At 34.7% G+C, this 6,441-nt stretch overlaps 1 long non-coding RNA gene across 1 annotated transcript; it reads left to right on the forward strand.

The window, feature by feature from the left end:
- The first annotated feature begins 1,234 nt into the window (after nucleotides 1-1,234).
- Nucleotides 1,235-6,102, forward strand: LOC138332381 (uncharacterized). The gene is made up of 2 exons (XR_011209826.1): nucleotides 1,235-2,335; nucleotides 3,830-6,102. It is a non-coding gene; the product is annotated as an uncharacterized lncRNA (long non-coding RNA).
- The last annotated feature ends 339 nt before the right edge of the window (nucleotides 6,103-6,441 follow it).

Here is a 6,441-nt window from a genome sequence, read left to right on the forward strand (position 1 = left end):
ATTGGATAACGTCTTTGTCAGGTATTCATTAGCCGATTATATCTGTGTATTCAATGTGTTGTATTTACTACCTGTTACATCTGACACTTATCAATCTCAGCTGTAAATGTCACACCTGGACGTAGTACAAAGGTAAACGCCAGTCGCCTTTGTTACCGGGTGGCGCACGCACGTGCCAGGTAAACACTTATAAGATAAACAGCCCGACCGCGGAATACCTGTTAGGAAGTTCGGTTAGTTCGTAACCTGTACACCGATTGTTTGGTCTACGTTTCATCAGTAATCAGCCGCGAAGGTTTTATGATTAAATGTGCATATCACGTACAAATGCTTGTTAATATAAAGCTGAATCATATTTGCATCATTTCTATAAATAAACTAAAGGAAATATTTTTTAAAATCCCCTTGGTCAAACCTCAGGAAAATAGCATTTCCAAGTAGAAAATAATACTTGATATAATGAAAAAAATAAAGAAATATATATTAGTATTAAAACACTGTTATTCTTGTCTGCAGGTGATACAATGTATCATTTGTCTTGTTAATCGAATTATATTAAGAGATGGAACATCTACAAATTAAACCTGAGTTCCAATTATTGTCAACAGTTAAGTAAAAGAGTATGCTGAAAGCCGCATTGGTTCTTGGATACTTAAGATAAATCCGAAAACGAGATATTAGTATATTTATTAAATAAACATTTCGTACAATTCATCTTTATCGCAATTGTCAGTATTTTAATTGAGATAACCTCTCCTACGTTTATATATCAAGTTGTTATTCAAACATAGTCCAAAACACAAAAAAGGAGGCAACTAAAACAGAAATCGAGAGGAAAGGTGTAAAATAATCACAACCTCAGGATTCTGGAGATTAAACTTTAGAAATCAGTCATTCTAAAAGATGATGTTTGAAGAGGTAAAGTAAGGTGTAAACTGTAGACCTTATCTGGAGAAATTGAATTTGACCAGTTCGCTAGCTGACAAATAACTTTTTATTTCTATGATTACTCATTTTAGGAAGGCATGACATATAAGAGGGAAGTATATACAAAGTTAATACGTGTATAAATATTTGTGCATTAAATATTTTCATATTGTGTAAACAAATAATTTGCATGCAATTACTATCAAATTATGGAAACTATCACATATTTCTTAGTAATTTAAACTTTCCAAATGTCTGTTTTATTTGCCATTTGCTTTCTAAATTTACCATGACTGAAGCATAAATATGTTGAACAATACATAAGATGTATCAAATTGGATAAAATTGATCTTAGAGATTGCTTAATAGATTGATATGCTTTTATATATTTCCGGTTATTTAAACATAATAATATCAAAGCGATTACTGAAACTGAATAATCCAATTAGACTCAGGTAAATGCATGTTCAATATTTCATCAAATCGCAAATAACATCGCTGGAATCCCCTGTATACTGATGTAAGTCACCGAGTAAGTATATATAATCTTATCTTACTGCAGTCATACTTTTGTTTGTCATACAAGGATATATTTAAATGACCTTTATCGATTGAATTATCGCCGTGCTATCTATTTTTAATTTCTTACGAAACACAATACTGAGCCATTAGTCACAACGCGCTTTACGAAAAGTGGCCGTGACAACTGACTGTGTGTGATTGGCAATGATCCGGGATGTACACACTCTGATTCCCTTACATAGCTCTCTGTGTATCATACAGACTCAGTAATGCGAGGATACCCATTGTTTATTAACACTCTTTTAATTCATGAAATATGATTTATTATCAGTTCTAGTGCCAAATTATCTCCAACTTAATACTGCATCACTTCCTTTGACTATATATATAACTGGCATCACATGTCATCGGATCTCGTGCTGTCCGCACGCGCATTGAACTGTTTATGTTTTGGGCTTCTGGGAAGGCGTAACCATTATCCGCATACCCGTGACGTAGTTGTCTGTATATATACAGTACCACGTGGCTTTGTTGTTGTATAACCGAATACCTGCTCTGCCGATTGTTTTGGGATTTCCTGGAGAGCTTTGGACTTTAAGTGTATTAGCAGTGAAGCCAGAGACCACAACCTTGTTGACTCTTACCCATGAAGGAAGTGAGAGGGCCATGTGATACCTCTACCAATGATGATGGCGGCTAAGGAGGACATTCGAGTGTGTGGGGAGAGACTGAGGAACATTGGAGATAGTCTATACCGGGACTACGACCAGTCACACGAACGCTGGGTGAGAGGTACGTGTCGTATGGCAAGAGTTTCTCTACTCCTGTTGTCATTTCTCTTCAGGATCGCCATCCACACGGGGAACCTATGAAGGGGTGTCACCAGGTAACTACAGTCATACACTGTACCTGTATAGGTGTAAGGCTAAATTCATAGTTTATATATAGATAATGTTAGAATTTAGAATATTTCCTAATCGTCCCTGTTTATTTTCTTCATTTTATCAGCTGTAAAGTTTTGGATTTTATACCAACAGTCTATAGTAATTAAGTAGAGACTACTTAATGGAATTTTCATTCAACCAAGATAATGTGATCAATCATTATATGTGATATATTGTTATTGGAAACAGTTTCCATTTATTGGTATTTTTTTTTTATTTCTTTAAGACTACTATTCAAAAGAGAAATTGCATCTATAAAAGTATTTATATATTTAATCTATAATAAAATAGTGCTAATAATTGATACTAAAACTGGTCACATAATTATCTAATTCAGCTACTTGTACATTTGAATGAGGTTAATCAATGAGCAATGTTGTCTTGCATGTCACTGTTACACAGGATACGATAAGCAGCTATTTTTAGACACATCCACCCGGTGTTATATTACTACGCAGTATATGCAGAATACCTGTAAGCCGTGTGTGTATTTACAATCGTTCACACCAGATTCCGCTATTCACTATATAGGCTTACTGACAGAACATTTTACTTGTATTTCACTTTAACAGATATTTTACCCTGACTGTATGGATTAAAGTAGACACCTGCAGTAATATACCCTTATATCTAGTCCTTATCTATATATAGAAGGTAGACCTAAATAGACTACATAAACTGACATTGATATCTACCCTAATTTAGAAATACTTCATTTTAAACTTCTTGTAGTGTATTAAGTACCTTATATAGGCGTAACAATTTCACTTTACGGACTCAACTATTTTACGTATGTCTTGTACAATAGACTACATCAATCAACTGGCTTATCAACAACGAATATCTACACTGATTTAGAAGTACATGCAACTCCATGTAGTGTAGTATTCAGATATGATCCTTTTAGAAGTGACAATAGTCAGTATATATACCTGATTCAGAGGTACATCATTTTACGCTTCTGTAAAATGTGATATTATTTCATATAACTTTAATGTATAATTTACCTGTTTCATCAACTGGATTCGTTCCAATGTACAAGTCCTTGTAGTGTAGTATTCAGATGTAATCCTTCTATAATTGACAATAGTCAATTTATTTGATTTCTGTAAAGTGTAGTATTATTTCACAAATTTTAATATGTATAATTTACCTGTTTCATTTACCGGATTCGTTCAAATTAACAAATCGTACAAGAAGTGTTGAACACACCTTGACGTAATGTTGAGATCGATCACATTCAATGACCCTTAAACATAACCATAGTCCGATCCAACATGAACGGAATAATACTCCCTGATGTAGCTTCAATTGTATCATAAAGAATGGCTGGTTATTTGTCAAAGTAATTCAAACATGTGACGTCTATTGGATGCTTTAGACGTTGACATTGTTTGACCATACTGAATGTGACCGATGTTACTTTCCTCTTACAGATCTGTCGGCCTACGTTGTAAAGGTGTATGGGGCTGTCCGAGTTTACGTGTGCCTGTTTGACAGGTTATTGTCGCTGTCCCAACTAGCAACGAGTCGAACATTGTGAGGTTTAGTCTTCAGGCTGCTATAAATGTGAAAGATGCTGCAGACTAGACGTGTTATCATCACAGCTGGTCACGAGATACTCTTTCTTGACTGACAACTATTCCAGCTACCTAACTAATACCACCCAATGATGATTTAAATTGCCAGTTTTGAGATTGCTCAGAAAAGGATTTATGAATCTTAAAAGTACTCCTTGCATCAATATAAGCTATGTATTATCATCGAAATGTCGTTCAATTTTCAATGAAACCTAACTTTAGGGTGGAGAGATATCTGCCAGACTGTGATAAGTCGCTCGCTTCAGAAGAACTTCTTAATTCGGAAGTGGTGCACTAATTATAATCGAGGACTTCGTGTTATATTGGGAGTGGTGCGATAGTCTAATACTGGGGATCAATAGGCGTCAGGATTGGTCACTAAACGACCCGATGCACAAGGACGAGGTATCCAATTATTACCGGTTCATCAGGAAGTAAACTTGCCGTAAAAATAATACTTGAATGTATGTAACTAGTCTTCGACAGGATCAAGAGATAAGCAATACTGTGTAAACATTTATAACATGAAGGATACTACGAATGACTTCAAGTGGGTTGAAAAGAAATCCAAAACTCATACGACAATTTTAATGGTGTTAACTTCTGGAGAATGGTATGACATCAAATTTGACAACGTATTCTAAGTCACAGGTGTCAAACATTTCTGTGACAGTGACTCTTATACATACATCTTTGTGATTTGAATGTCGAGCATTCTATCAACATTATAAATAGGTTGGACAGGTCTCCTTAACATCTCTGTGATTATGACAAATGTATTAATTTGAAACCTACACTAATTTTTACGCGTGTTGAAATATAGAACAGTTAAATATTCGGGTGTTATGCCTGAACGTGACGTTATAAGACAGAAGTGACACATTGAAACTGAGATTCGGTTGGCTGTCCTCATTGTATCGGAATGAATGGTGCATTTCTCCAGAACAGTTATACAGAATGTGTTCAGATATACGGTAATGTTATTTTATAGTGCTGGGCATTCAGCGTCGACGGTTTTACTGAGTTAAAATCTTATTTGTATTCGTTCTTTGTTCATAATTTATTTTTTCTTTTGTTTTATATTATATATTTTGGTGCATAATGTGTTTTTTTATTATTTTTGTTCGAACTCATAATTAACCATGACCACTAGGCTCCGAGATCATGAAACACTTATTGGTCAGCCAATCAAACATTGCGTACTTAATGTAACGTCATATTGTGGTTGACTGTCTCTACACGAAAGTTTTGTGTGACTAAATATGGTTTGTGACGTCGGGGCCTGTTTTAATCCGATCCATTTTAATCATTGATAGACAACCTCTCTCTTTTTAAATTTATCAGTGTCACAACAGACTCCAGGATCATGACAACATCCTGGTCTTTATTTAGCCGATGAACATGACGTTGATTTATAAACTAATAAAATGGAACTTTGTATCGTGGTCCTGGAGTCTAATGTGAAAAATATCATCAACAAAAAACTTTACACCAATTTCATTATTCATGTTAAAGCATTGCAAATTGAGTTCATTTCACTGCATGACAGATTTTCGGTCGGATTATGCCAAAGCGAATGATCCTTACAATCGTTTGGTTAGCTGTTGGTGCCAAGAGAGTACTGAATGTGTTCAGTTGTGTCTAGTCCTTCACACAGGGTACTGACAGACTTTGATGTCGTGGTCGGTAAACTGATGATGTATTATGAACATTATGTATTTATGGTATGTGAAGTCTGACTGTGCCCTGTGGGTATCTGACAGATGTATTAATGAATCTCGGCATGTGTATTGGGTGACTTCAGATGGATATGAGATGATATGTTTCAATGGTGTAAAATGAAAGGTTCTGATGGGGTGAAGTGCAATGGTTAATGGTGTGAGATAATACATGGTTCTAAATGCTTGACAGTGTAGAGTTGGTGAGTGAAAACGTGATTTCGGAGGTTGTGCGGTGAGGCGGTATATTTGAAAGTTATGAGTTGAGACAATAAGTAATGTGAACATAAAAAGTAAATGAAGCTACTGACTGTGATATTCGTATTGTGATAGACTATATTGTGAGGCTGTATATACAAGAAAGGCTGTTTTTTATTATGATAAATACCAATAAAATGATTTTGAAATGACTTTTAGCGTCTTTTTACTCTACTAGTATAAAATCCAATGCATGCCTGTTTGGATATTGATTACATTTAAAACAAATTAAGGATAAACGTAAATAAATTTTCTTATATTATGGACATAGAAGAACACAAATACATAGTAATATAATAGATAAACCCAAAAGCGGTTTGTAATGAGAGTACAGTCGGGATTTGTTTTCCTTTTTTTCTTTCTGTTTTGTCATGTACCGATAGCAGAAGGAATATATTCAAGTTATTCCCTTTATTTCAATCTGATACCTTGACATTTCATTTTTTTTAAATTAAATTTTATTATAATTACGCCGTGTTCGAGCCAATTAGA

This window comes from Argopecten irradians, chromosome 9 (genome assembly GCF_041381155.1).
Source record: "Argopecten irradians isolate NY chromosome 9, Ai_NY, whole genome shotgun sequence".
Classification (NCBI taxonomy): domain Eukaryota; kingdom Metazoa; phylum Mollusca; class Bivalvia; order Pectinida; family Pectinidae; genus Argopecten; species Argopecten irradians.